We start from the raw sequence: 7,532 nt of genomic DNA, 5'->3' as shown, positions 1-7,532 counted from the left end.
TTTCTTTCTTTCTTTCTTTCTTTCTTTCTTTCTTTCTTTCTTTCTTTCTTTCCTTTCTTTCTTTCTTTCTTTCTTTCTTTCTTTCATTCTTTCTTTCTTTCTTTCTTTCTCCCTTCCTTCCTTCCTTCCTTCCTTCCTTCCTTCCTTCCTTCCTTCCTTCCTCCCTTTCTCTCTTCCTTCATTCTTTTCTTCCTTCCTTTTTTCCTCCCTCCCTCCCTTTTTTCTTTCTTTCTTTCCTTTGTTTTTGAGCCAGGGTCTCACTATATAGTCCTGGCTGGACTTGAACTCATGATGTAGCCCAGGCTAGCCTTGAACTTGCAACAATCCTCCTGCTTCAGCCTCCTGAGTGCTGGTCACAGGCATGTGCCACCGTGACCCGCAGACACACTATAAACTTGTTTGTTTTTTGTCTTTCTAAGACAATCTTGCAGTGAAGCCCAGGCTGTCCTTGAATTTGCAGCAATCCTCCTGCCTCAGCCTCCCAAATGCTGGGATCATAGGTAAGCGGCGTGAGGCCCAGCCCACACACCATAAATTTAACCCAGAGATCATCAACAAGAAAGAAACTAAGATCATTGCACTAAACTCCTCATTCTACAGATAAGAAAACAACCCAGAGAGGTTGAAGCATCTGCCTGAGGTCACCCAGCATCCTTGCCAGGGCTTCCCCCTTCACCACCCAAGCCTGGACTCAGGTAGGGGCCAGAAGCTCCACCAGCTCCTGCCCCTCCCCACCCCCAGGAATGTGACAGGAAGGACAGCTCGGCAGACCCAGGCCAGCCACTCAGCCTCCTCGCCAAGGCTTGGCAGTACCACCATCCTGTCTCCAGCTGCGCCTGACTCTCAGTTCTGGTTGAACTGCCGGGGAGCAGCCTCTGCCTGCCTTCCCAAAGGTGTGCTTCCTCGGACAGGGCAGGCCAGGCTGTAGGACTGCCAACTCCTAGGCTCGGCCTCTGCCCCCTTACCCTTCCTCCTGCCCGGACCCTGAGCTGAGTAGGCACCCACCTGGGTAGCTGGGGTGTGTGCACCTCAGGCAAGTGGGCACTGGGGCGGGTCCTTGCTGAAGGCTGTTCTGGCCGTGCGGGGCTTGTGCCTCCTGGTGGCCCTTAATGGACCGGAGAGGTGTGGTATAATTAGGGGTGTGGCCAGGCCCACTGGCCCTGGAGTAGCTCTGTGCTGGCCGAGGCCTCCCCCTACCCAAAGCACAGAGCAGCCATGCCTGGGCTTCCCGTGCACTGCCTGGTAGGGACAAATGACCTCCCCACCTCTCTGCTGTCTTCTCTCTTTCTTTGTCTTTCTGTACTGGGGACTGAACCAAGGACTTCTGCACTGAGCTACATCCCCAGTCCTTTTTTAAATTCTTTATTTTGAGGCAGGGTCACTAAGTCACTAACGTGTCCAGCCTAGCTCATACCTGCAGCCCTCCTACCTCCGCCTCCCAGAGCGCTGGGATCATATGCACACAGCACCCACACCTGGCTCCTGCCATTCTTGGGGATGCATCCCCTGTGTCAGAAGCAGGGACCTCTAGAGCCATCCAGACCCCATAGCTCCCACCTACCTGTGGCCTCAAGTAAGTAGGGTTTGACTTTGTTTTCTTCTTCCAAGCTCATGCAGGACTTTGATCTCCAAAGATTTATGTTAATGGTATTAAGAGGGTGGAAACTTGATCCAGAAATGGCATTTAGAGGTGGAGCCTTTGGTGATTAGATTAGATGAGGTCCATAGGGTGGAAATCCCATGATTAAATCTCAGTGATTTCATAAGAGGCAGAGAGGTCACACAGACACAATACACACTCACTTCCACCATAATGTGAGTCGTCCAGGGGCTGCACACATCCCTCTTTGAACTTCTAGCCTCCAAAACTGTGAGCTAAATAAACCTTTCTTCTCTATAAAGCAGCTTGCATCAAGGACTTTGTTATAGTAACAAAAAGCAGGTTAATACACCTCTCACCACTTAGCCATCCCCAGGGCTGCCTCCTCCTCCCAGCAGAAGTCACACAGGTATGCACACAGAGAAACTGGCTAATGTTTGACCATGGCAGTGCCTGGGGTGAGAGTTCTGATGGAACACTTCACATCAATGACCACTTCTTTTTGTACCAGAAACCAAACTCACAACCTTGCACTTGCCAGGCAGGTGTTGTGCTGCTGAGCTATATCCCTGGCCCTCAGTGACCATTTAAAAATTGTAAACAAAGCTGCCATGTTGGAACAAATTGTTAAATGGATCACTCCAACCTTCATGATGAGCTAGCAACCCAAGCTCAAAACCAGAGTTCTCGAGTTCATGCTCAAGTGTGTTGTGTCGCCAGTTCTACTCCCCAACCCCAGGGGCCACCTGCTACCCTCTCCACCTGCCATCCCCTGCCTTGCCTGTATACTGGGGGCCTCCACGCTCTGGGTACTCCCTCTGCCAACAAATGCCCCAGGGCCTGGGGATGGGCACCCAGGCACGCTGTGACCAGGAAGGGCCCATGAAGGCCCTGCAGGCAAGCTGGGGCCCTTGGGCTGGAAATTGCAGGGCTGGTCTGCAAATGCGCACACGCACACACACACACACACACACACACACACACACACACACACACACAGAGACACACACTCCCTGGCTTCTCTTCTGACTCTCCATGTCCTGGACAGCTTCCCCGGGGCCCTGAGGATCTTTCTCCAGGACCTTCTGCCCAGCCCCTGGGGACAGCACTGCTGGCCGTCACCATGGAGGACAGGTCAGGCATGGAGGGTTGGTGCCTCTCCACGATGGGCGCTCAGACGGCCCGGGGGTCACGCAGCCCCACTGTGCTCCCAGGCCCCTGTGGGATGAACCCACAGACCCCAGCAGGCTGGCAGAGCGGCCTGGAGCCAGGGCTTTGGCATTCCGGTCCCTGCAGTCAACCCTCACTTCCTCACTGTGTGACCCGGAAGGTTTACTTTGTTTCTCCACGCCTCACTTTGCTGTCTGGAAGGGGCCTCCTCGGAACCCCCCTTCGTGGGACCACTGCAATGGCTGCAGGAGTCACTATGCTGATCCAGCCGATCTCTGCGTGTCTGCCGTGTGCCGGGAAGGGGCGACCCGGCTGTGCTGGGCACTGGGGTGAAGTGATGAGTGAAAAGAAGGCTGAGGCGGTGGGTCTGCCTTCCTTCTTGGGGGAGCAATCCACATATAATGTAGGTGCCAGGAAGGTTAAAGCACAGGAGGGATAAAGGAGCTCAGGGCACTGTTTTGACCTGGTGCCCAGGAAGGCACTTCTGATGAGGTGATAATTAAGCTGAGACTTGAAGAGGGGGTGAGGAATAGCAAGTGCGCAGGCGCTGGGACAGCGCCCACCCCTCAGCGTGCACCTGGATTCAGGGGCTCAGCAAAGAACGGGTCTTCTCCACCCCCAGGGGAGGTCCCTGCCCTACCTCCCTTACAGAAGGCCGCTGCTCAGCCAGGAATCACTGAAGAAGAGAGGAAAGCGCTGCTGGAGGGAGTGGCCAAGTGTCTCCAGGTGCCCAGCCTGGCACCAGGCAGACCATCAGGACACGTGGAAGGGGCTAGGAGGGGGCGGGGAGGAGTATGGTCCCCACAGGGTTGCTGGCATTGCCGCCACCCCAAGCTGGAGGCAGCTACTTGGTGTCCCTGCTCATCACTGCAGTAAACCGCGGGGTCTTCCCCTCTCCAGGCCAAGGCGGGTGGCTCCTGCCCGGGACCCAGAAGGCTGAAGCACAAGAGAGGGGACCAGGGTCACAGGTCCCAGTTCCACATTCAGGTCAGGGTCGGGGCGGGGAAGCAGGGAGAGCCAGGGCCACTTGGAAATGATGCTCCAGAGGCAAAGGCAGCTTTATACATGGGGAGAAGGGGGCCTAGTGAACAGGGAGGGGATTCTGAGCGGGGAGAGGGGTGATCCTGAGAGGGAAGGGGCCCCATGCAGGGGAAAAGGGACAAAGACAAGGCACTCAGTACCTGGACCAAGTCTGATCTCTCTACGCACACATGCATGCACGCAGAATGCAAACACACAGATGCATGCGTGCATGGACACGTGTGAACACACACAGTGGCAAACAACACAATGCACACACATGTATACACATGCATGCACATGCATGCACACACACAGACCTCTGAGAAGACCCAGGTCAGGAAAGCCACATTCAGCAGAGGCATTTTTGACCTAGAGCTTCTCCAAGCCCCTTCTCTGTGTGGCAGGCTGTGTGGTAGGTAGCAAGGTGGGGATCTGCACACCTGCATATGTGCATGTGTGCTGTGTGTAATGTGTGCCTGTGTGTACACGTGTCCTGAGGACCATTGGGCTGCAGACCTGGGTCTTCACCAAGAAGCCCCCTTTACTTGCCAAGTCCTTTCCTTCTCTGGGTCTCTGTGTTCATCTGTAAAGTGGGTTCTAAACTGGGTGTGGTGGTGCAGACCTGTAATCCCAGCACCCTTGGAGGCTGAGGCAGGAGGATCACAAATTCCAGTCCAGCCTAGATAACTTAGTGACTTACTGAGACCCTGTCTCAAAATAATAATTTTTTAAAAGGGTTGGGGATGGAGCTCCTTGTGAAGGCCCTGGGTTTAATCTCCAGTCCTGCAAAAAAGAAAAAAAATGTGGGGACAGAGTCCCTGCCTCCCAGAGCACAGCTACGGGCTCAGAAACCCCTGCAGGGCCACCTCAGGGAGAATGAAACCCATCTCTGCTTCGTTCTCTTCTGACCTCACTTGGTCTTGCTCCGGCAGGCCTGGGAAGGGGGAAGGGCTGGCACTGTTACCTAAGCTGCAACCTGACCCCAGCAGCCCCTGGTTCCCAGGAAAGCTGAGCCTCTCCAGGTGTGGGAGCGCCCAGCTGCTCTTGGCAAGCAAAAAGCTAGCAAAGAGGTCTGCTTCTTCCTTCTGTACTAGGATGGCACAGCAAAGCTGGAGGCTGGACTCCAGGTAGACAGCTCCTCGCTAAGCAAAGAGAAGCCGAGAGGGGTCAGCTGATCCCCCACCTCACCCCAGGTCTGCACCACACTGATTGGAGACGCCTGGGTGGAGGCTGAGGCAGGGTGAGCTTCACTATGGAGGTTTGCAGGCTGCAGCCCAGGAAAACCTGCTTTCCTCTGCCGACCATATACTCTGGGCATAGCCCTGGGTGCCCCTGGCTACCTCGGCCACAGAAAGCTCTTTTCCTATAGAACTGATTTTCAGTGATCAGGTCCCTTTTTCTATGTCATCTGCCACTTTGCATTTATCTACCTACTCTGGCATTGAGCAGGGTCCCTTTTGCTACACACACACTCATTCCGTGTGTCCCAGGCTTCTCCCAGGAAGCTGAATGCCAAGGACAGGGTGACATGTCAGGCCACATTCCCGGGGGTCCTGCTCCATCCTCTCCTCCCTCTGTCTCAGTCACAGGTAAGGGCAAGGGGTACAGATGAGCAGGTGGGACACCCATAGTTCAGGCCACTTGCAGGATGGGAGGGACGTAAACCCGTGTGCTGTCCCCAGCATCCATAGCAAGATAGTAGAGAGTTTCCCCCCCGGCAGGGCCCTAGGGCTCGAGACTAACCTTGCCCCTCTGCCCAATTCCTCCCGGGGGAATCATGTGGACCCTGGGCTCTGTCCTCAGCCTGGCCCACCTCTGATGGCAGGAACCCTTCTGGGCACCTGGAGCTTTGGGAGGTAGCAGAGGGTGGACCATACCTGGGTGTGGAGGATGATGAACAAACAGGAGGCACGAGGGCCTCGCCAGCCACAGAATGCCCTGGCGGGGCGTGGGGTGGAGGAGCGGCGCGACACGGGGCCAGCCAGGTGCTTTGGAGAGGCCCAGGTGGCTCAGTCCTCAAGGAGATGTCAGCTGCTGGAAAAGGCCAGCTCTGCTGCTGTGTGTGTCCTGGGTAAACTGGGGCAGACACCTCCAGCCCCACCTCCAGCCTCCTGGGATTGTTAGGTTTCTGCCACCCTCGCCAGGCTGTGCTGGGACCCATCTTGGTCATCTTGTTGTCTGGCACTAGGCCAGGATGTTGCAGGTGCTCTGTAATTATTTGGGGAGGGAAAGACTGTGAATGAACCAGTGACCAGTCTCACAGACCGAGAGAGGCCTCCCTTCCTCATACTTCTCCTTGCGCTTCAGCGTCACCAACTCCACGTCCTCCCTCTGCGGCCCCTGGCAGGGCTTGCTGTCCCAGGCTCAGGCCTGGGGGTGTGGGTGGGCGGCTGAAGGCCTGGATCCTATTTCCCCAGGGTCTGAGCTCCAGCTCCTGTCTCCTCCCAGCCCCCAGGGCCATCTCTGCCTGCTCCTCTCTGGTCCTCAAATATCAAAGCACCTGAATATTACCTTTGAGCTAGAGATGTTTCCTCTTCCAGCCTTGCCATTTGCAGGGTGGGGGCTCACCGTGCCTGAAACTGCACCTCCTCCCCGCGCCCTCCTCCTTCCCTCCCACCCAGGGCTGCTGGCAATTTAGTACCGTCCTCATCTCCACCATCCGCCAAAGTTCAGTACTGGTCCTGAGCACGCTGCCTGTGGCTGGCTCCCAGGTATCACGGATCCCTTCCTGGGTGTTGAGTCACCTGCTCCAGAACTGGGAGAGTCCAGAGAGGTGCTTTGTGGGAGCAGCAGGGCGCCGTGTGTGGTGAGGGTGTCAAATGAGAACAAGGCTTCATGGAGCCGACCAGGCTGCCGGTGGAGAGATGGTGAGTCAGGACTGCCATGAGGCAGGTGGGCGCAGAGGACCCTGTCCCTGTGTGGGGGCCTTATGTGTCTCGTGGCCCCCGCCATAAGGGCTAAAGGTGGGATGAGTGGCAGGAGGGTTTCTCTGGGTACAACTGACAAAGGTCTTGTTCTACTGTTGCCCAAGACAGACAGTGACAGGAGAAAGAAAAGATTTTTTTTGAGACAGGGTCTCGACATGTAGCTCAGGCTAACCTTGAACTCATAGTGAGCCTCCTGCCTCAGCCTCCCGAGTGCTGGGATTACACGCATGTACCACTATGCCCAGCTAAGAAAAGATTTTATTAATAACAAGCTGGCATGTTGTCGGAAGATGGACGGCTCATGCCCTGTCGCCTAAAGGCATCAAGAAAAGGTTTATATCACATATGTGCAGGGGATATTATGTTAGTCTCAGGCAGGTGGACACCAGGCTAGCTCATGGGTCTTAGGAAATGGCTGGTTCTGGAACATGGGTTGTGAGCATCTTATTTTAGTTGGAGGTTACCAAATTGTCCTGACTCCTGTCAATGTAAGAGACCATGATTGTTCTGAGCCTTGTGACCCTTTCTTTCTCTCTCTCTCTCTTCCTTCCCTGCCTTGGCAGTACTAGGGAATGAACCCAGGGCCTCATGCGTGCTGGGAAAGTGCTCTGCCACTGGGGTACATCACCGACTCTTTAAAAATTTTTTGAGCCAGGCATGGTGGTGCACACCTGTAATCCCAGCACCCCAGAGGCTGAGGCAGGAACCTTGCCTGGAGCTCAGGCCAGCCTGGGCTACATAGTGAGTTCAAGGCCAGCCTGGGCTACATGGTGAGTTCAAGGCCAGCCTGGGCTACATGGTGAGTTCAAGGC

The sequence above is a fragment of the Chinchilla lanigera genome, unplaced genomic scaffold (assembly GCF_000276665.1).
Source record: "Chinchilla lanigera isolate Chin_1 unplaced genomic scaffold, ChiLan1.0 scaffold00055, whole genome shotgun sequence".
Taxonomy (NCBI): domain Eukaryota; kingdom Metazoa; phylum Chordata; class Mammalia; order Rodentia; family Chinchillidae; genus Chinchilla; species Chinchilla lanigera.
Note: the sequence above shows the minus strand (reverse complement) of the source record.